This window comes from Sebastes fasciatus, chromosome 12 (assembly GCF_043250625.1).
Source record: "Sebastes fasciatus isolate fSebFas1 chromosome 12, fSebFas1.pri, whole genome shotgun sequence".
Classification (NCBI taxonomy): Eukaryota; Metazoa; Chordata; class Actinopteri; order Perciformes; family Sebastidae; genus Sebastes; species Sebastes fasciatus.
Window position 1 is genome coordinate 20373245 of NC_133806.1, and position 24210 is coordinate 20397454.

The 24210-nt window shown below is 41.6% G+C and overlaps 1 long non-coding RNA gene across 2 annotated transcripts; it reads left to right on the plus strand.

Moving 5' to 3' along the window:
• Nucleotides 1-842: 842 nt before the first annotated feature.
• On the plus strand, nt 843-24184 carry LOC141779258 (uncharacterized). Of its 2 annotated transcripts, XR_012596243.1 has the most exons (6): nt 843-1513; nt 11565-11625; nt 21243-21273; nt 21396-21473; nt 22647-22692; nt 23208-24184. It is a non-coding gene; the product is annotated as an uncharacterized LOC141779258 (long non-coding RNA). The 2 variants fall into 2 exon arrangements; XR_012596242.1 differs by having other exon boundaries at nt 845-1513; nt 22647-24184.
• Nucleotides 24185-24210: the final 26 nt, after the last annotated feature.

The following is a 24210-nucleotide window of genomic DNA, read 5'->3' on the forward strand; positions in this document are numbered from 1 at the left end:
TGCTGTCTCAACAATTAAATCAAGTCAAGGTGAGTGGACTGCCCACTCTTTCTTTTTCTATAAAAACATAAAAGCATAAGCATAATAGTCCACTTTCTGACCCCGCAGCACAAACTAGTTGTCTTGTCACAAAAATATTTCACCTGTATGTCAGCAGTTGCCATGGAGATTTGGTGCAGATATGTGCGGCTCTGCTTAATGGTCTGACCTTAACCTTGCACTTTCTGGAATGAACGCTTTCATGATGTTGCAAACACATGGGCATACTTTATACCGCAAATCAATATTTCAACAGCAGTCTATTCTCTTCCTTCTCCTACAAACACATTAGACATCCCTTTTAATATTGATACAGCCCTCGAACTGTAAGAAGAAAAAAACTTGTGCTTTGATTAAAATATGTTTTGATGTTTATGTGCTCTAAATCTTATGTAGTTCTTGAACTGATTTCCAAGTCTTCCATACTGTAGCCTTGAACAACCGTTTACAAACCTTTCCCCTCCCCCATCTGCATTTCTCTCTCTGCCCCTTTTTGCCCCTCTGTCCTGCTCTCTCTCTCTCTCTCTCTCTCTCTCTCTCGCTCTCTCTCTCTCTCTCTCTCTCTCTCTCTCTCTCTCTCTCTCTCTCTCCTGCAAGCTGTGTCTCTTTCCTGTGTGCTGGGGGGCCAGCGGAGGGGAAGTACACAGAGAAAGAAAAGCACTCTCTGAGTTCAAGTGCACGAGCTTAAAGACACAGCTGGCTTCAACAAAGGGGAATATGACAAGGGGAAAACAGTCGTGGAAAGGCAGAATAATGACCTATTGACAAGGCGGTTGTGTACATGGAGACAGTATAGGGATCATTTCACACAAAAAAAAAGAGGTGACGGGGGGGTTAAAAAAAAATGAACAGGAAATCGGAGAAAAAATGTCTCCTCCCCTTTTCCTCTCTCCACGTATACTCCTCCTATTCCCTCCCACCTTCCTTTCTTTCAATCTCTGTCCCTCCCTCTCTCCTCTCCTTCATTCCTACCCTGCATGCATGCACACTCTCTAACACACACACACACACACATATGCAAAGATACACACACACACACACACGATGACTGATGCCTTCTCTCCCTCCTTCTCTTGCATTCTCCGTTTTCTCACCTCTCTCTGCACCACTGAGACTTTTTGTGTGTTTGTCCTCCCCGTATAGCGCACGGTGGAATCGGTTTCTGCACAGCTCCAGCCCCAGCGTTGTGAGGAAAAAAAGTACTGATACTGTACTTTTCCTCACGCCGTTGATATCCTTTGTCCACAAGGCATGTTTTCCCCTTCAAAGTCCTGCGCGTGGAGGGGTTGAAGAAAAGAGAAATGGTGCCCGAGGAAGAGGAGATGAGGCAACAGCGGATAAAAATGTGACGAGACTGGAGTGAAATAGAGATGCAAGGCTGCAAGTCAAAAGGGAAAGCACTAACTCCAGAGTGAGGAAGAGGGGGACGGAGAGGAGGAATCAAGTTGGAATCGGGAACGAAACGCGGGAAAAGGTAAAAAAAAAAAAAAAAATGGGCTGACCTCTGCATCATAAGCTTTAATTCTCTTACATTGTAATCATCTCGAGCTGTTATTTAGAAAGAAAAGTAATCATATACACAAATTATTTCTGTCTTGTTTTCGCTGTCTATCTCTTGATTTCTGTGTTCGGCTCTGCTATGCTTTTCTGTTGGTTTGTGTACCTAAAGTCATTTTGCCTCCTCCCACTCCCGCTGGAACATTTTCCCCGTCTCCCATAACTCAGCCATGCCTTTTATCTCCCGTAGTTTCTTGACAGAATATGTGTATTTGCTGAAAGAGCTCGGAAAAAGGCTCAGGCTGCTTTTGAGGCCCAGTTGTGAGGACGAAGGGGAAGGAAGAACTGGGTCGGGGCACTCACTTTTGTGCCATTACCGTGTGTCGATCACTGTCTTTGTAAATCTTTACATGTTAGATTATTCTGTTAGGGAGTGGATGTTTTTTTGACCTAGCTTTGGTTCTTCGTTTCAGCTGGAATGAAACTGTTGAAAAGATAACAAAGTATTTGAATTATTTGGCCATCATACTCCCTACTCTGGAATTGACACGTCCCACCCTCTACTTCCCCTTACTGTTTGTTTGTGGTCTCAGTATGTGTCCCTCAACTGTATGTCTCACAGCGTCCACTAACACCTAACTTACCTCTCTGAATATACTTTGTGCCCATGTAGCTCTCACCACATCCTCGCCGTGCTGCTTGTTCTCAGCTTTGCCTCCATTGTTTAATATCGACAAGATACTTTCGTCCCCCCTGCATGTTCGCTCGAGGACCTGTGATATATTCTCAGTCTATCCATGCTCTTAACAAGCCTTTTCCATCTCCATGGAGACGTGATAAGAGCTCTCAGTCTCTGTACCCCTGACTGCATGCAAACAAACTCACAAAGACACCCCAGCTATCTCTCTGCCAGCGTGCGCCATTTGCCAAAGGGCAGAAATAGAGTTTCCCTGATCGGTGGATCAGAGGATGACTGCGGGATGATGGTAGTCTTGATAGTTGCGTGTGAATGCAGGTTTAAGACGAGGCTTAATACTGGAACCAAAGTCTCGGTCAGTGGATCTTGATCACTGGTGGCTGGTTCGCGTCCATAGACGAGGTTTAGCAAAGGCCGGCTAGCACAGATGCACAGTTAAACAAACATATTTGTGTTATTTTGGTGGAACTAGTTAAGATTAAACTGAGCAATTCATAAAAATCAAAGTGGTTTGTCAAACACTGGCACATTTTATTATCCATGGTCATATGCAGAGATGCTCATTTGCTCATTGGGCCTCATTCATGTGCACAAATGTCATCTTGACTTGCGTTGACCTGGAGTCTTGAAGTTGAAAGACAAACTTGGGTAATGAAGTCACCTTGACCAGTTAAATTCAAGTAACTCCTTTAGGGCTGCAACTAATGATTATTTTCATTGTCAATTAATCTGTAGATTATTTGCTCGATTAATCGATTAGTTGTTTGGTCTATAAAATGGTGAGAAAAACGTCGATCAGTGTTTCCCAAAGCCCAAGATGACGTCCTCAAATGTCTTGTTTTGTCCACACCTCAAAGATATTCAGTTTACTGTCATAGAGGAGTAAAGAAACCAGAAAAATATTCACATTTAAGAAGCTGGATTCAGAGAATTTAGACTTTTTTTTTTTTTAATTACTAAAAAACAATGAATTGATTATCAAAATAGTTGTTGATTAATTTAATATACCATTAATCAAACTCCTTATTCATTGCTGATGCTATTCAGGAGGAGCTATTCCTCCTCAGTCTCAATTGGGAGAAATATTTACAATAGCAAATAAAGAGCAAATAATTCAAATGCAAAAGCTCCCAATTTTATTTTCAAGACCGTTTAGGCCAAAGGAAACAAATATAACAGATGATATTGCATCAGTAGATAATACGGTGCATGGACTATTTTCATTATCAATTATTCTGCCAAATATTTTCCTGATTATTTGATTAAAAGGTTTAATTTGTTCAACCAACAGTCCAAAACCCAAAGATGTTCAATTTACTATCACCGTAAACCAGCAAATATTCATTTGAGAAGTCAGCACCTGTGAATGGTTGGCCCTTTTATCTATTAATCAACTATTAATGTAGTTGCCGATTTATTTTCTGTCAATTTCTGACTAATTGTTTTTGCTCCACTAGACTAACACCCGTGCAGGATAACTGTACCGCATACTGACCTTGATGCCTGCATTAGTGATTGGTGTGATGTTATCCAGCAGTGGGAGCTCGATGTGGCACTTTAGCCACTACAGTTATGTATCCACGGCGCTCATCCAGTTCAGCAGTTTAGAGGCTGTCTGTCTGTCTCCTCTGGCCCAAATACACCTGACAGCCGACAGACTTTCTTTTGGTATCAAACCACTTTTTAAAAAAAAAAAACTTCTATATATGTTCAGTTTTGTGCTGTTAAATCATTAAATCCTATGATTACATGTTCTGGTGCTTGTCTAGGTGATAGCCCACTGATAGTTTGAATATTGTGTTATGCTAATGACAAATTCCTTGATAGGAATTTACTGTTTAAGATCAATGTAATACACCAGCTATTTAAATTGGTGGGTTGTGCACAATTCATAAATCAAATGTTGATCTTCTTTTTTTATTATTATTATAACATTTTCTTTAACAAATTGAAAACTGAATAATAACCCTTTTAATGAATGAAGGCCATTCATTGCTGTTGCAGCATTAAGATAGTCTTTAATATCATAAGACTTAAAGCATATTTAGTATTCGAGGCATTCATTACATCTCCAAAGCACAGCTTCTCTATAACAATACTGAATACTTTGGCAGAAATAATGGATTACCCGGGCTTATTGTACTGACAATGGATGTATCGGTTATTTAAAGCCTCTTCAACTTGAGGCCGCCACTTACTGATCCCAGCACATCTACACTTTAGAGTGCGGAGGAAGCCATTAATGTGTTTCACTTTATAAAACATAACTCGGCCTTCGCTATCAATTATGTAGCTCTGGTGTGAAAGGGACGGGGAGAAAAAGGGCCACACACACCAGGCAGCAGGGTCCGGCATGGCGAGAAAGCGCTGCACCATGTGACCGTTGTGGATGTACTAACGCGCTCTCACGGTCTGAGCGAGAGCTATTCCCCCCAGACTCGATGCTCTAGTTGCATCAGTGTTTGTCGGCCTTCTCTAGGACATGGGGCTGTAGCCGAGCGAGTTCCATCTGGATACCCACAGGGCTTTTCTACTATAAGCAAGGTGCAGATAATGTTTCTCTCTGTCGCACAAAGCTTTATCAGTTTAAATCTCCAACTGTCGGATGTGAAGTTCTTTGATTGTGTTCCCGTTGCAGGAGGTGCATGTCTTGATAGTATTGTCAGTGGCTGGGTGATGCTTTTGATATAGAGTGAGATAGTTGATTAATGCAGATTAGGGCTGCAACTAACGATTATTTTCATTGTCGATTAATCGATTAGTTGTTTGATTTATAAAATGTTATAAAATGGTGAGAAAATGTCGATCAGTGTTTCCCAAAGCCCAAGATGACGTCCTCAAATGTCTTGTTTTGTCCACAGCTCAAAGATATTTAGTTTACTGTCATAGAGGAGTAAAGAAACCAGAAAATAATCACATTTAAGAAACTGGAATCAGAGAAACTTGTCTTTTTTTTCCATTATCAAAATAGTTGGCGATTAATTTAATAATTGATAACTAACCGATTAATCGTTACAGCTCTACTGCAGATGCTTTTGTCTCTGCTGTATAGAATTTTATAAAATTCGACATGTACTTTTTACTCTACTACATGTATTTGACAGCTTTCTAATTGTTTATAAAGCATATGATTATCATGTGAAATATGATGCATTGTTATAGATTAAACTACCCAAAGGTACATAAAATACTTAGAATTAGCTCCACTTCGACCAGCTACATTAACATGCTCCTTCCATGTTTATACATAAACAACAATAATAATCCAATATTATAAAATACAAAATATTGTAACAAAAGGGCAATTCTGCATAACAAGAGATACAAGGATATTTTCTCACTAATACTTCCATACAGTAGTACAATCTTGAATGCAGGACTTCTAACAGTAACAGAGTATTTTTAAAGTGAGGTATTGCAACTTTTACTAAAGTAGACAATTTAAATACTACTTCCACTACTGATCAATAGTATCTTTTTGCTGTTATTTTACACACCTGCTCTTGTTATAATGCTCTTTATGTACTTCACACAGCACTTGGACAACAGATTGAAGAAGAGATTATGTGAAGTAGAGCTACCTGATCGAAATCTTGGCCAATATTGGCGTACCACAGATATTGCAATACAGAAATGCCAAAGATATCTTTGAGGTTGTACAGAAACAGTGTCACCATTACATTACATTATCCATCAGAGATTACGGACAAGTTTATTCAAGTTAATTTTTTAACCTGTAAATGTCCCGCTCAGTACATACAGTATCTTGGTCACAATTCTTAAAAGTGAGTGATTCTTATCAAAGATATCTGTTTATGTTTTGTGTTTTATGTAGAAAAAGAATTGCTGAAATATCATAATTTTTTCAACTTAACTTTCAGTGTCAATATCGGCCTCAAAAATCCAGTATCAGTGCATCATGGTGACCTAGGGGCTAACACGTTAACCACATGAACTGCAACGTCCCCAGTTGTCTACCTTGTGACCAAATACTATTAATTAAGGGCCAAAAATACTCCAAAAGTAATCTATAAATTATCAGCTAGTATCAGTTGAGCGGTAACTTGACCTTTAAGATTCACAAAACAGTTTTTTTATTGACCTTTGAATGGTTACTAAAAAGACAATTTTTTTTACACTGAAGTAAATGTCATAGATTAAATAATTTTATGAAGTTTATAGCTACAGCATGTAAAGTATTTATATAAATATCTGCATCTGATCAGTCTAAATCCCAAAGTGGGGCTGCAAATCCACAATAGACCCATGAATTCTCCCAATTTGTCTTAATAACATTATGTCTCCACAGTCAACTATGACCAAGATTTAGGAGCAAATCTCAAACTGAATTCTAAACGGCAGCGAGACAACACCTGGTTCAGAAAAAGATCCACTTCTTGGATATTTTGCTATTGTGTCAGACTGCTCACTTGTCAATCATGAAAGAAGTTTGCCTTGGTGATGACCATGTGTGGAGTGTAGCTCTACCGCGTTGAATATAATAATGATTTTTTCTGTTTTCCTTCCACCACTGCAGTGTCAGACTCTCTTCTAGTAACCGAATTGATATCAATGAATAGTTTCCTCATTGAGGGCCCAGGTGGCTGCCTCGTGCATTCAGATGGAGGCCGAGGTGGGGAGGTGGGGGTTAATATTTGCAGGCTGTAGGAATGTGTTTGGAGTCAGCAGTGAGAATTCCTCAGTTCTGCATTAGTAGGTCTCAGCGTTGCCTCTTACCTCGCCAAACTATCTCGTTCCCCTCATTTCCCCTCTTTCTGTCTCTTCCGTCTCCCCTCTACATTTGATCTCCGTCTTTATCGCCACGTTCCTTCCTTCTGTCTCGTCTTCTTCTTCTTCTATGTTCTGTCTCAAGTTTTGATCCTCTCCATCTCCCTTCTCCTCTCCGGCTCTTTAGATGTCTCACAGACATCTTGAGAGCCTCAGGAGTTGGGGGTTGGTGAAAGTGAGTGTGATAATTCTAGCACAGCTCTCTCTCTTTACCGCTGGCGTCGTGTCCTCTTCAGTGCGTCAGTCATGTATGATTTATGGAGCAGGTTCCTGAGGAACGGGCTTTGTTGATGTCACCAAACATTGTCTATTCATAACTTCTCATGAGGTAGCTCAACTGTGGACAAGGAAAAAGTCACCATCCAAATAAACACACACACAATCACACTGTCTTCAGTGTCGTATCAGACGTTAGGATTGTCACTTAGCCGTCTTGCTTAGGTTAAATCAGGACAAGAATCACAGAGACAGAAAACCCACTCTTTTTGTCTCAATTGAAGTCTAAGAAAAACGAACATCTCAATTTAAGCTGAAACAGCTAGTCTTAAAGCGATAGTTCCACATTTTGGGAAATACACAAAATGTGCTTTCTTTCCGAGAGTTGAATGAGAAGATTGATACCACTCTCATATTTGTCAGTGGAATAAAAAACTAAAGCCAGTAGCCGTTTAGCTTAGCTTAGCCTAGCTTAGCACAAAGACTGTAAACAGTGGAAACAGCTAGCTCTGTCCAAACGCAAACCCTTTTTTACTGATTAAACAAATCTAATTAAAACATAATTAGTGAACTTTAGATATGCTGATTGGTACATTTTATTCATGAGTGGTATTGATCTGTGTATTTTCTTAAACAGATTAATTATATTATAAATTATATTTTGTTTTTTTTTACTGTTTGTCAGACAAACCAAGTAATTCAATGTTCTTAACTAATAATGGCCATTTTTAAAATTTTTGGACATCTTAAAGCTTGAACAATTATTACCAGTCATTTGGAAAAAAATCTGCATTAATTGAATACAAAATTTAAAAAATAAATAATTTGCTGTAGCACTAAAAAGTATAAAAAAGAAGTTTGAAGGTCAAGTGATTTGAAGTGTCGCTACATCTCCTCTTGCAACATATTGATGGCATTCACAAGGCTTTCCATTATGCTCTGCGGTGATACACATGCTCTGCAGTTGCGCCGGAGGTGTCAGCTGCCCGTGTCACACAACGACACCCTCGAGTGTGCCAGCTCTCTGGTGCCAGACTTAGAGGAGGAGAGGTGGGTATGGTGTGAAGAAAGAGGGGAAAAGAAAGATGGAGGCGTAAAGAAACAGGTCGTCTGTGATGTAGAGACAAGTGGGTGAAAACGCGCCAGAGAAAACGTCTGAGGGAGGAGGGAAGGGTTTGATGCTGGAGCAATGGGAGGATGAAGGAAGGTGAAGGGGAGGAGGAGGAATCATCTGTGTTTACTGTCTGTCTGCTCAGTGAATCATTAGAAAATGAACCTCGTGGTTCAGGGCACCAACAGTCACATCAACAGCTCCTAAGCAATAAAAACGCAGCCAGTCTGATGGCTAGTATCAACTGGTTGAAATGAAGTGATGGTCTATAAACATTACACATCAGTATATAAGATATCAGAGCACACTTTTACAAGTCACAGATTCAGAAGTCAGTAGTAGGAAATAAAACCTGCCGTTACCGGCTGTTCTTTGGTCGGCGCGGGTCGTCAGGGTCACATCTGTAAGATGAAAGGAGAGGCTGCGGTTGGTTGCTTCCACAGAGGGATGGAAAGGTCAGGAAGTGGCCCCAGCACAAACACCAGACTCATTGTTCAAGTTCAAGGTAACACTGAATGGGGTTTCCATTCAGTTAGCTTGGCCCGCCGTCCTCTTGACAAGTCGCTGTTTTTAAAAGGTTTGTAATTAGAGGGAAACACTGCCTGTGGCAACGTCTGACGTTGGTGTCGTGCTGTTATAATTGAAAACTAATTATGTCAATTTTATTTATTTAATTAGGGGTTTTGGTGTGGATCGGGCAGATCGTTGCTGGCTGTGTGGTATAAAGGACTGAGCTGCAAAGTATCTTTTTAAAATGTCACATGTGCACGTGTGTATGTGCTCACATGTGGCCGGTCCTCAGGTGTGTCCACTCTCTGCCCTCTCAGACAATGAACAAGGTCAAAGCCAGAGGGTCAGATGTCATGGCAGCGTTTCCCCTCCTCCACCTCTAGCGGCCTCCCTCCCTCCCTCCCTCTCTGTTGTGTCTGTTCGGTCGTCAGCTCCTCATTAACTCCTCACAGGGGATTTCCTGTTCGCCTCCTTCGCTTCCCTGTTCCTGTTCAAACTGGAACAGCATATTAGCTCTTTTTACAAAACATGAATAATTAAATCTTTCACGGCTGTTGCGCTAAATATGCAAACTAACTGCCTAGAAGTTGTAACTACACACCGGAAATGAAAAAAGTAGTCGGAGCACGACTAAACCGGCTACAGTGCCAAACCTTTGGCAAGTCTAGGACCGTAATTGATGACTTTGTGCTCTCATTGAGTACGGTGCAACACATACGCACACACACAAACACATAATTCAGAGTCTGACTCACCCCCTTTAACAGAAAGTCAATAACAATACAGGAATGATTAATCAGTCCCTCTAGTGGCCCCTCCCTCTCTACTCACCACCTTCCACTCTCTCTTCTCAACCCCACTCACCCTCTCTCAGCTTAGTATTGATCTGAATGCATTTGCTTCCCATTTATCCGTTAGCCCCCCTCCCCCATCACGTAAACACTGCCACTGCATCGAGCGGTCACAAAGAACCTTTTACACAGGAGTGTCTCCTGGTGCACACAGAACAACACACACTCGCAAACGCGTGCACCTGCACGTGCAGCAAACGCACATCAGCATGCGCACCATCTGATACTCTGATAGGTACTACACTTATCTGCGTTGCGTGGTGGGATTCGGCTTGATTATTCTGGAGTGCACATTAGGAGGGTGCTTTTCATAGGGCAGGTGCATTATGTGTGCGTATATGCGTTTGTATGTCGTACACACATTAGCCTAAACACAAGGCAGCATTCTCAAAGGTTTAACTGACAGCTCATTGGACCCCCCTACTTTCCCCCCTCACCATTCTGGTTGGTGGCACACAGGTTGCCATGACACCAGACTGTTTTGTCTGCCCTTTGACCTCTTTAAGGGGTGCTGTGGTCAATCAGGCATTACATGTGAGGGGCAAATAGAAGGGAGGAGAGGGAGGGGGGATGCATTTCCTCTGTAAAAATTGGGTCCAAAAGGTTCCTCTATACATCCGCTTTGTACAGAGCAGAAGGTGGGGAGCCTCCGAGAGGCTCGCAGTGAAACAAAGACACATGTGCACATACAGACATGGCAGCGCTCTGCAAGGGTAAATGAACTAGGCTGGAGCTCCCAGGGGGTGGGGAGTTATTATGCTCATTGTGCAGTCGGCCAGCTAAAGCTGTTTGGCTGCTTCTTTTGAAGTTATATTTATCAAACCGGAGCAGGAGGCTTAGCTCTCCAAGCTGGTGCATCGCTTTGTCCACTCTGCAGAACGCATGTGTGCATTGAGATTGCTTTCGGATATCAAGATTTAAACGCCCTCAAATGTTTATCCAAACAATCTCAGACAGAAAAAAAAATAAGCATGAAACAGAATTCATGTTACCGTGTGCCGCCAGTGACATCCATCCCCGATACCTTGAAGCGTTGGAAACACTAATTATCTAATCCAATCCTCAGTAATAGCTAACGTTCACAATATGCTCAATCATGTCGGGATAATTCTGTAAATATCCAAACATTTATTAATGGCAGCACTCAAGAAGCAAAGCGAAACATTTGAGCGTTAAGTGCCGCTTTTTAAATGAGGCTAATTACAATGTAATTTACTCTGCAGCGTGAATAGCTTTTTGCACTGTTAGTCCCTCTGTGCTGCATGTCAATTATTACAAAAGTTAGACATTGATTCATCTCTCATGTTCTATTTTATGTGACTATAATTGATTGTCTAATTGCATCACTTTGACTGCGGCTGTTTGATTCTTTCAGTTTATGACGACCCCTGTTCTGCCTATTGGTGGATACCTTACTTATATCCTTTACATTCCTCATAACTAAATACTTCATCAAAACACTATAGCCCTCAATAGAGTGTCCACATTACAGAAAGAGCAGAAATCCTGAACTCTGTTGGTGAATAGTTTGATTTTGTAGATTAGATGCTGCCTGAGATTTACTGTAAAGATTAAAATACAGCAGGATTAAACGCTATACATATTTTTCTGCTTTAAAATGCCCTCAAAAGTGACGTGCGTGTTATATTTTTGGGGCTGTTCTCTAGAGCGGCTCACAAGTAAGTCGGTAGCTTTTCATGGTCTTGTCCGGTGACACTTCAGCTGTTGCAGGGATTGAACCTGTGACCTCTTGGTTAAACAGTCTTTCTATTCACGAGGCCAGCTCCCTCTGACCTTTGTGTGTGTGTGTGTGTGTGTGTGTGTGTGTGTGTGTGTGTTTCTGTGTGTGTTTCAGTTGGCCTCCGCTTCATGTCTGAGGAACACCTGGCACACTTTGACAAGGCAGTGATCTCAAGGTAACAATATTTCTATATTATACATTTCACTTATCCATCTTTCTACCAGTGTATCCATTTCCATTCATCTGTTCACCTAACCCTCCGTCGATCTATCCGTCTGTTCTTCCTGAATCCTGGGTTTAGCGTTTTCCTAGGCTATTCCTAAATTTAAACTTTTCAGTACACAAGGGAAATAATGGCTTAGACAATAATTGAATGTGTTTTGAATGGATCTGTCACTCTCACGTCTGTTAATGTCAGTGCACTAACAGTCATGTACAGTACATACACACATGCATAAACATGCACATCGTCTGTTTTATTTTTAATTTTTTTTTAGCATCTGTTGCATTTCTTCTTCCTGTGGAACAATGTTTGTCTGTATTGTCCTTCCTTGATATACACACAAATGAAATATTGGGCAATAATTCAATGATTCAAACCTTTGACTGTCAGAATATCATGAACACATACAGCAGTATAATGTCCAAACGTTTATATTTCTTCATTTGCAGCCTGGATCTTGGTCCAACACTCGTGTTCAGCGCTTCAGTCGTGTGTATTGTGTCATTATAAACTGTTTGAGAAAGCTCCACTTTGACACAGATGCATTTACATAGTTCCTTTTAGTCTTCTAATAGATATCTGGCACAGTGCTCTTCTGCCCGTGTTTACAAAAATATTGACTGAAATACTCTTCGTTTTAATGTCAGTGCAGAAGGTAAAGTATTTGAAAGCTAAAGTCTGTTACAATAACAGACAAAGGTGCCTTCGTGTTTTCATTTTGTAGGTCAGCGAAGTAGCGAAGAGTGTCCTTACTCTCAAAACTCATTCATTATCTCTGTAAGCCAAGGACTAAGCCTGCAAAAATGCAAACGCACATACACATTTGTTGACTAATTTAAGCCCTCGAACATAATAGATTGGGATAACTAAAAGGAGCTTTAGGCCTTTTATCCAAAGTGGATTATTTGTCCTTGAATGATTTGTGCAAGAAATGATCTCACAAGGTAATTAAAAGTTATGTAATCATGATTATCCAAAAATTAAATATCGCTTGCACACAGTGAGTTAAATATCAAATAATTATCAGTCCTCTGTGATGCTCTCGCTGACCAGACGCTAAGATCCCAAACTAATTTATGACTTGTCTAAAATGAGATTTTAAACCAATAGAATGATGGTATTTTTGAAGACGCAACCACATTTCAAAGTAGGATGCTTCTGTGCTGCTTTATTTGGCATAATAATAGGCCAACCCATTTTTCTTACCAGATACCACCATCACACACACACACCTCCACTGCTTTAAAACCAAAGATAAATTCTTCCATCGTGCATTTGATTGGAAACTTTGAAAGGGCGGAGCAACGACAGGCCAGTCGCACACCAATCCCAGCGTACGTAGATTGACAGCTGTGCCATAGCAACAGTTTGGCTAGTTGCCAGGCTGTTTGGGTTGCCAGGCAAAAGGTTCCCATGGCAACATTCATTTTGCCATCTTGTTATGTGAGGCTGGCGTCAACCAAAGCAGATTAGTGTAGGATAGAGCATTGCTCTCACCTGGGGGAAAAAACACACGCATATTTCAGCAGATCAAAGTGTTACTCTCTAAAATTACAAACGTGACATTATGGCGATGTTACCCTCATTTTCTTGTATTGGCAGAGGTGATACACAGATATTTGATATAGAAATGTGGGCCGCTTTGACACATGTTGAAAATCAGCCGGTGCTTTACGTTGAACCTTGAAGTATTTTCCATCTTTAACATCATTTTAATTTCATACAGCATGAAAACATTGAAGGTGAAATTGTCTTATGCTGACGAGTGAATGTTTTACGTTAAGGACTGTAACCATTAAGTGATATCCCAATGTGTGTCACTGTATGTGGACGATGATCAAGAATGAGAGGAATTTTGAACTTGGAAGCGAGACGCCCCATTTATGATTCACCCCAGACGTCTGTCATGGTGGAGTAGTCCTCCGCTGTTTAGACACTCAGACAGCAGGCCTGCTTAAGGGCGGAGTGAGCAGGAGAGGGAGAAGGATAGCTGACATTGGCACAATTACACTGCATTTCTGCGTGATTTGACTGTGAAAATATTGCAGACGCTGGGTATAAAGTAGAGGAGTCTTTGGGTATGAAAAAAGGCCGGTCTGGCGTGTGTGGATAGAGGAGGCAGGAGGGGGGTATGAAGACAGAGGGTGGTTAAAAGGGTAAGAGGCGGGAATTGGGGACCCATGAGGGCTGAAGCAGAGAAAAGGTTGAGTGAGTGAAGAGAGGGAGGAGAGGAGGGAAGGAGGGGGACAGGAGAGTGAAAGGGACTGGGAGCTGCAGACGGAGGAGGATTATAGGACCCGAAACACATACCAAAAAAGAAAGAAAGAGAAAATAGGAATCACCTGGCAACATATTTACGGTTACACCAGCATGTTGCCCGATTGGCTAAAGGGTTTTAAGATCTTCCTCTCTATCTCTGTCTTTTCTCGTGGACTTTGCACCGTTCAACACGAGGTCTGCAGAAAAGATAGGTGCGGTCTGTGATCTGAACTCCTGTATTGTAATGCTCCTTTGTTGGAAGATGGATTCTTTTAAATCCCACATGCCAGGCAGCGTTTTCATGCAGAGACTGCAGAGCTCCCACATACTGCGCTCTTTTGTCAGTGTTGCAGACTCAGAAGATGTTTTAACTCCTTAACATATTTGTAATTCAGAAATCATCTTTATGTTGATAGCATTTGTTAATATATTTCTGTTTTTGTTAAGGGTCTGCTGAAATTCTTTAAAGCAGCAGTGGGAAGAAATGGAGCAAAATATGATTAAAAAAAAAAGTTATTTTTATAAAACGGTCACTATATCCTGAAAGTAGTGCATGAGACAGGTAATCTGAAAAAAAAACATGTGCCTCTGTGTCCTCCGATGCTCCTAATGGCATCTGCAAGATTTCACAGACCGGAGGAAAACAACCAATCAAAGCCGAGCTGGAGCCTGCCGTCCGTCCAGCTGCTGTCTATGCTCTCCTGCTGTCAATCAGTCTCGAACTCCGATCAAACGGTCAAACTAGGCAGCGCTGATCAAATATGAATCAATATTCTGTTACTGTAATGCCTATTTCTCACCTCAAATGCTTTCAGAAACATCTTGTAGTGTACTGTTAAGCTGTAAAATGAGAAGAGACCCGGCAGCCATGTTGAGATCATTTGAGGAAATACCAAGCACCGCCCACCAGCCGGAGAACCGCCAATAGGAACGCTCTCGCTCTGGAAATGACCTGTGATTGGCCAAAGTCTCCCGTCATGGGCTAGATTTTTTTAAAGTCTGAAAACAGAGCCATGAGGAGATGCAGAAGTCTCTTACAACACTTGAATTACAATATGCCGAAAGGTTATTATGGAATTTCTTGCCCAATGATGCCAAAAACATTCTGCCTACTGCAGGTTTAAAAGGCATTTACATAGCATATCATCTTGCCCCAGTTACGTCGGAGTCTGTGCACAGGGTAATGTAACACTCCTGCCTTGTAGCTGCTGGAATGTAGCATTGTGCCAGCAGACGTGGTACTGTAGCGCACAGTAATCACGACTCCTACAGAGAGGATCCGCAGATTGAAAGAAGTTTTTAGTTTATGGGTTGTTGTTTTTTTTCACTCGGAGTGACGTGAAGGAAATTCATTTTTGGCTGCGGAGCAGAAGTCACCCAGATTTAGATATCACAGCTGACAGCAGACTTGATGGTGATGAAAGTGTTACGGCAGATGGCATTTAACTCTCATGAAAACCTGTCAGCTATTAAGTAGAATCAGACAGCTGATGTGGAGGAAATGCTGCAGTGTGTGTGAATGTATGAGAGTGCAAAGCCAAACAATATGGTTTAATAATGAGTTGGACACAATAATAGCTGCTGGTTTTTAAATGTTTAGGAAGGAAGATTTTAATCATTGCTCTCCAGGATGTGATGAGAGATTGTGTGTACTTATAACATCCTGTATAAGACAATGCACAGATGGGAAGTAGGATAGAGAAGTGAGCGGGAGTTTGCACAGTCACCAGTAGAGGGCAACAACTCCTAAGAAATGGATGGAAATACTATGAATGAACATTGGAAATGAAGCCTTTGTAGTACTCACACCTGCACGAGAGGCTTAGATGTGTGGAAATTGATTTTCATAGGTCTGTTCCAATGTTGTCACATTTCAGAGCAGCAGTTTTGACACTACTTGTGTCTCATATTTTGTTCCATCCAGTCCTCCTACAGTACATTTGATCACGTCAGCTGCCTCATCTTTGTCCTCCACCGGCATCTATCTGCATGTATGTGATTTAGACTCCTGGTGCTCTACATAACTTACCTCCAGGCCTTTTGTGCAGCCTTTAACCTGAGCTCCTCCACTGCAGCCATCCCTGTTGCATCATGATCAATGCAGCCCTCAGTATACAGTAAGTCCTCCCAACCCTGTCATGACTGCAGATTTGCTACCAATTTCATGTTTTCAAGCAATCAAACTCCTCTTTTCCCACAAAGTGAGAAAAAAACAGTCCAATTTATTTATCGTAATCTAACACAAGAATAGACACACACCACCGACTAAATGATTTAGTGAGCACATTAACGGTTTGAAGTGAGGCGTGAGGTAATGGGCCGACCGGTAGACAGGAGCCAGACAGGTGTATATGTAGAGTACACAGACACCTTCGTCCTGCTGGTGAAGATCTTGTCTGGAGAGCAGCTCTACAGTCTTGTGCTCTGCAGTGTGAGGTAGTTGGTTGTATGGTTTCGCATAATAAACAGCACGGAGATAACTGTACAACCTTCTAGCTTTCCCTGCGGAGTCACTCCTTGCCACGTCTAATGTGCCACCAGCAGAGAGGTAAGTATGTTGTTACTGCGCAAGACGATCTCCCAGTGGTTAATGACGTGACTCGTCCTCTTCAACTGCGACAGCGTCTGTCCTCTCAAGGTCTAATCAGACTCTCACCTTGGGCAAAGTCCTCATGAAGTCTGTCTAACTTCCCGCAGTAGCCTGTCTGTTATTTTGTGTGCAGTATTTGTAGCAACTGGACATGTTTGTCAGGAGGACCACCTGCTGCTTGACAGGCAATCGGTATTTCCTACTGCAGCAGAAATACCTTAAAGAGAGGATGCTGAGCTTCCATTTTTATTTTTATCCAAGATCGTACTTCGAGGTCAGATAAGGGACTTTACGGAAATTATTAGTGGAGGGAGGGGGGCTTGATTTTAGTTTTTAGTTTATTTTATTAATACTTTCTTTGGACCCCTCCTTTGACTGGGAATAAAGGCAATACCCCCCCTAATACATCAAGACAATTATTTTTTATTTTTTTTTAAGTCTGACTCTACCTAGTTTTGAGAAAAAGGGCTGCTAAATAAACTGTTAGTCACTGAATTACTGAAGGTAAAGCTCTGAGACACTGTTGTTTTCCTCTGCATATGGCCAAGCATGCAACTTAAAGACTAATTTTTTTTCTAAGAATAAATCTCACAAGGGAATCTGGGATGAGAAAAGTTAACTACCTGCCCTTTCAACAAAAAGAAAAATTGGATAACTCGCCCTCTTTTCTGCCCCCACCCTCCCCCCTAATAATTTCCATACAGTCCCTAATGAAGACACACACAACTAGGGTTGTCAATCGATTCAAATATCTAATTGTGATTAATTGCATGATTGTCCATAGTTAATCGCGATTAATCGCAAATTAAACACACATTTTTTGTCTGTTTAAAATGTACCTTAATGGGAGATCTGTCAAGTATTTAATAGTCTTATCGACATGGGAGTGCTTTATGCAAATATACGTATATATTTATTATTGGAAATCAAGTAACAACAACACAAAACAATGACAAATATTGTCCAGAAACCCTCACAGGTACTGCATTTAGCATTAAATAATATGCTCAAATCATAACATGGCAAACTCAAGCCAAACAGGCAACAACAGCTGTCAGTGTGTCAGTGTGCTGACTTGACTATGACTTGCCCCAAACTGCATGTGATTATCATAAAGTGGGCATGTCTGTAAAGGGGAGACTCGTGGGTACCCATGGAACCCATTTTCATCCTCATATCTTGAGGTCAGAAGTCAAGGGACCCCTTTGAACATGGTCAAGCCAGTTTTTCCTCGCCAAGATGTTGTGTAAGTTTGGAGCGTTATATAACGTCTTTTACGACATGCTAGTATGACGTGATTGGTGCCGATAGATTCTTTATGTTTTCTTCATATAATATGATACCACTATCTTCTCTATAGCCTTAAAACTGAGCCCTCTACAACCTAAAAATTGCAAGTTGCATTAATGCGTTAAAGAAATGAGCGTCGTTAAAGTGAATTTGCGTCAACGAGTTATTATCGCATTAGCTTAGATCACAACATATAAATCACACGAGTCACATACATTATACACAGGCTCTTTATGGAGATCATGGACTCCCTGCCTGTGCTTGGCAGTAATTGGTGAGATCCATGTATTACTTTATGTTACAACAGGTAGAGGATACTTTCACACACATGCTATTGCTACTGTACTTCCATGTTACCACTTTGTGCAGTCCCCCTGCATCCACACCAGCACACACTATCACACAATATTCCCAGTTTCATTACCCTCCTCCTCCCACTCCTTCCCTTCCTCTCAGTATGTCAGACTGGTGGTTGAGACAGCAGCCATCTGCAGTGCGTTATAGCCGGCTCTCCTCCCCTCCTGAAAAAAGGGGGGCATATATCAGAATTGTGCTGATTCGGCACTGTCAGTCGAAGCGTTCTTTATCATCCACCGCACAAACGCTGCTCTCCTGCCAGAAGAGACAGCTGAACGTCTGACAGTCGTAAGGTGTGTGGGGCAAGGATAATGTACATGGGAGGAAGAGCTATCTGCCTCATCCTCTCTCCCTCTCTCATACACCAATGTGGCAAAGATTGTTCGTTTTTCCAGCGTGGCAGATGCTGCACACTGTGCATATGTGAGAGCAGATTGTTCTACATTCTCATACATCCACATGCACATATGCGTTGTGAGTAAAACGCCACAACCTCTCCCAACGTAAAGCATCATGGCTTCCTTGAAGCACCCAAAAAAAAAACGACACCGCTCTTTAAAGCACGGTTTACCCTGTTTTTTGCCTTTGCACACATACGCTACTTTATAAAAACAGGTGCGACGAGAAGGAGCGCGCTGCCAAAAAAACGATGCCATCTCCGATCTCTCGGGATCGTAACGGAGAACTGGAGCATCCTAAAACAGACAAGGCAGACACCATCCCAGACTGATGATGTCATCCCTGTGAAGCACTCCCAGTGCTTTGTCTCTCAGTGGCACTGCAGAGTGCAGCCGCAGGCACACACACACACACACATACACACCCAGACACACACACACACACACACACACACACACACACCTGTCTGTGACATTCTGCATTTGTCACTCAGGTTCGGACACTGTTCATGCTCCGAGAGAGCTGCTTTTTCTTGGTTTTTAAGTCAAATTGGCGTCCAGATAGTCTCAGAAAGCCATGCTGTAATGTAGTATTCCGGCAAGAGGACAGACAGAGGAGAGAGGCTCCTGCACTCTATAATGTATTCACATCAGAATCTAAGTTTTGTAAATGTACAGGAATTTGTCTTGGCGACATTAATGCGGGATCAGATGGGATATATGTGCTGCGCAAGCACATATTGCACAGGAGCTCGCATTGAGTGCAAAGGGACGGTGCAGCACACACATCATAGCAGATACTGTTAACACATTCAGCATGTTGTTTCTATGCAAATTTAGGTGGCATGGCATTACAGTATGATTGCAGCTACGGAGGAGGATGTGAAGAGTCCTGTAGTGCATCGGAGCTGTGAATAAGACAGTTATACAGAGTAGGATCAAAGCAGGAAACGAATTCATCTGTACCGTGCTTCTGGAATACCTGCTGCTATTTTGACACCGACTAGTCTATAGGCAGTGTGGGTATATCATGAATATTCATGAGGTATTATGAATGTATAGCGTAGTGTTTTTATTCTAACCTACATTTCTAAAAGGTTGGATGCTCGTCGTGCATATTTATGAAACAAGACGCCTCATCTGAAACCTTTTTGAAAGAAGGTGAAGACGAGTTTGTCTCAATCGATTCCCATCATGTGTAGTTTGTCAGTACTTGCTTTTCAGCGAGAGGGCTTTTTAAAATTCACACTAAATGCCACAAGAGATCGATGTGCTTACTTGTCCCTGTGTTTTTTTTTTCTCAATATCATACCTTCGTTTTTGTTAGCGGGAGTGTTAACAAGCGATCCATCAGAAAGGTGTCTTCGTAAGTCTTTTCTTTGTCAGTTTACCCTCATTTGCTCTAAACGTGTGACACATCGGTGATATTCTCTGTCGCACAACGCGGTCAGAACACTTTAGGGCCATTAATGATGCTCGCACATCAAGTGTGGTGTTTATGCTCCGTCTCGCTGAACAGACAGCCAATCAGGGCGTCTAAATTAGATTTACTTTCATTTCTGAATTTCCCTCAGGGCCGTATGATTCTGTTATCCAACGAACACAACTGCAACTCTCTGTCCTCTCGGAGAGAGCAGCACAAATATTAGAATCGGACCGCCTTCAGACATGTGAACTGACGGAGCAACCCAACGGAAATATGAAATGTAATAAAACTGAAAAATATTACACAACATTAAATATGCAAAAGTGTTGCAATTTCTTTGTTTGTGCATGCAACACAAAGCGTGGAGGGGCGGGGGTGCATGCAGGTTTTCATTCCGTTTCATTGTGTTTAAACAGCCTTTATTTGGATCAGTTTGGTTGTACCGAACATCAAACTTTAAGCTGTATAATCAAGACACATTCTTGTAATTGGCGAAGCTTTCCACGATGGGTTCATTTAGTGCGCTTGATGTCACTCCGGCTGCAATTTACAGTCGTGTTGGAGCAACACCGTAAATCCTGTAATCAATGTGATGATGGTATGATTGCTGTACACATAGGAGGAGGCAGTAATGTCAGGCTCTCAGGTTCATGAGACTCCTGGGCTTCATATTTTCTCTCTATTCCCGTTCTATTAGAGATTCTGACCCTCCCCCTCCATCCCCACTTTCTGCTAGCCTCTCCGCCACCCTACCTCCCTCCCCCCACCATCTCCCTCTCCCTCACACACACTGTTCCTCTCTTTCGTAGACACACATGCAAACACACACATGCATGCACTCGCTGCATTCTTATTCACTCTCTCTTTCCATCTCTCACACGTTCACACACACACACACACACACACACATACACGTAGCTCACAGACTGGTGTGTGTGTGTGTATGGGGGGGGGGGGTTACTGGGCTAGTAGAGACGTGAGGCTTGAAAAACGTGAGAGGAGAAAGGGGGAGATGGAAGGATGACGACTCGAGAGTGTAAAAGAGGGAGAGAGGAAGGAAGAGAGGAGACTTTGAGGTACAATGAAAGCAAAGAGAGACTACTAGAGAACCATGAATGCAGCACGGAGGGTGAATGAGTGTGTCGTCTGGATGTGTTAGATAGCATGTGCACCGGGGAGGTTTGGTGTATAAGCGGGGCACGTGAAGCACGCTATTTCACTCTCTTCTTTATTTTCCTCTTGTTTGCAGCTCTGTGACGGCAGCCCTGCGGAGACAAAAGGTGAGCAGCTGTAGAGAGACGTTGCTGTTAGTCAGGCAGGTAGGTAGAGAGCAGAATAATGGAATCAATACTATTGTCTGTAACCTACCTGCCGCTGGGCTCTCTGTCTGGCCCCGGCGTAGACCGTTGGAGAGAGAGAGAGAGGAAACACAGACTCAGACTGACTGGGAAAGAAAAGAAAAGAAGAGGCTGACTGTAAGGTGATTTCTATTTTTGACATTTTCACTCACATGAATGCACATTAAGGATTGCATGTTTATGATGTATGCATTTTTATCTGAAACTTTTTCATCACTAATTATTCACATCCTTTTCCTTTGACCGTCATGTTTTGCTGCATGTGCATGCATGTGTGCACTCTTCTAACTGTATATATTTGTAGCATGAATGTGACTGTGTTTGCACACACTGAAAAGCCTCTCAATTAGAGTCTAGGCTGCATGTTGTCGACAGGTCATGTCTACGTTTCATGTTTGATTCGCACCTTGTTTTAATTCTCACTTTTATTTAACACTGCATGTTTAAATCTCAGATGAAGAAAAAAAGTGTCTGAAATTTACCTCATTATAATCACCTTTTCTTTTTTTTATAACATCTGGCAGGTAAATGAGAAAAATTAGCGTCTGTCAAAGGAATTTAAATGTTATGACTGGCAGTGTTGTACAATATGCATTTACACCTGCTGCAATTATCATGAATGTGTTCAACACCGGATTTTCCATTTCTGTTGCGCTTCTGGTGCTTTAGCATGATTAACTCACAGTTTAGTTTTATCGAAACGGACATGAATGACAGTATTTTAAACAAACCTAAAAGGAAACCTTTACCGCAGACAAATCCATTATTAATTTCTCGGTGAAGTTATGACACATGTGTGCTATTCCCTCTGGTCTGATCCGTCTGCCACGTCTGTCACATGCAACATTAACTGAGACGATCTGGAAATCACACCTCTGTATTCCCAAATCGTTGAGGCCTGTAAGTCATGAAGTCTACCTGTACTGTAAGTAATATGTAACGTGCATTAATGCAGTTCAATTTGATGCAGGACATGACGTAGGCGCCTTGCGCCTTTTATTCATGTTCGCAGTGAGGTGTTTTACACGATGAAAACACATTTTTATGAGTCATAAAATGTTAAAATGTTCCTTTTCCACAACAGATGAACATATTCAGTCTTCCCCAGTCAGCATGTGTCATTCTGTCTGTCTACCAGCGGGGGGCATTGTCTTCTAATTCTTCTACGCAATTAATTTTTTCTGTCTTTCATCACCAAAATATACAGAAAGTTTTACATTGATATGTTTGGGCTTATAAAAAATAACTAGTTTGATATTGTTGTCTAAAGTGTCATTATTTTACTTAATTTACAGGTGGATTATGTGCCCTCCATGTCCTGATCTCGTTTCATCCTAACTGGTAAGTCACGAGACGGATCCTGTCTTGCTCTTAAGATTGGACTAATAAATCATAGTATGACATATTAATATTAAGTGACATTTGAACTGCATATCTCTGTTAATTCATCTCGACTGTAACTCCATGCAAATGTTCTTTTCAGGGAGTTGTAGTGGATTAAACCTCAGCAATTCTCAAGATAAATATCACTTTTTATAAGTTACATTTTAGGCAAAGATGCTGCTGTATGGGTCTTAAATAGAGGAAAGGGTTAGGGCAATTATTAACGACTTAAGATAAATGTCCCTTTCTTTGACATATAAGTTATGTTCTAGACTGTAATTATTCCTCTAATGTTTCTTACACACGTATGAAGTTGATTTTCAAAGCCCTCTCAGCTCGCTGAGCTCAGAAAAGCTATTGGAGGCTGTAATTTGTTAGTGCTAGCTCAATAAATCATGTTCAAAACACCCGTGACATTTAACAACAGTTTAAAATGAATTGTCTTTCCTAAATTAATTGTGTCTCTTCCACAGCGTGCGCAACTGCTGCATTGCTGAGATTATTTGAGCTTTGCTGTGAAAAATGTGACTTTGCTTCTTCTCATTGCTGCACTGCGAGGCGGAAGATTCGTGTGGATGGAATGAAGACAAATATGTCACGATTATGTTTTAATTGATCTGATCAGTTTTGCTTGTGATCTGCAATAAACCAGGAGACCGGTCGGTGCCGCAGAATCCAAATGTCAGATGAGGTCATGTCTTTGTCTCGGTGCAGCGACTCTGCGGTTCTTTCTTTTTGATACGTTTCAGCTCCGCGTTGCTTTTTTGTACTTTAAATTGCTCCGTGTTTAAACCCGCCCTGTGTATTTTTCATTTCTCAGTATGCCCCTCTGTCCCTGAGACCCTTAACCTGTGAGGTCAAAGCAGGTCACAGGTGAGGTCCTCGGGAACAGGGCTGCATTCAGTTTCAACGTCCTACAAAAATAGGGGCATTTTTGTCGCAAAAATATTACATGATGATAATTTGTTTCACCAGAAAGTCGTCTGTTTTAATGTTTCCTTTGGTATTCTATGCTTAAAACACAAGAAAACCCTCAGATGATACAGTTTTCTTCTGGCTCTGATGTATCTTAATCTCCAGCTGTGTGTTTCTTCAGCGTGTTGACAGTTTCAGTATGTTTACCTGTCATGTCATGATCAAGAAGAAGAAGAAGAAGATCCCTCCTGCAGCACAGACACTCTCAGGGGGCCGACTCTATTGGCTGGCTTTGTGTTAAAGCCCTCAAGGGGGGGCCAATAGGAAGACAGCCGAGGGTCGTGACCCCGTCATTTATGTCACCTTCAAGAATCAGTGGAGTTACTGGCACATGTTGTGCATGTTTTGTACTTTGTACTGGAAAAGTGGCTTTGTTTTTTACCTCAATATGTTAATAAAATACGGCAAAAAAAACATTGTGATATGTGGATTTATTAATGTCTTTCTGTGTGCAGCCCAAAAGACTCCACAGGTGTTAAATTTGCATACGTTTCACCACTT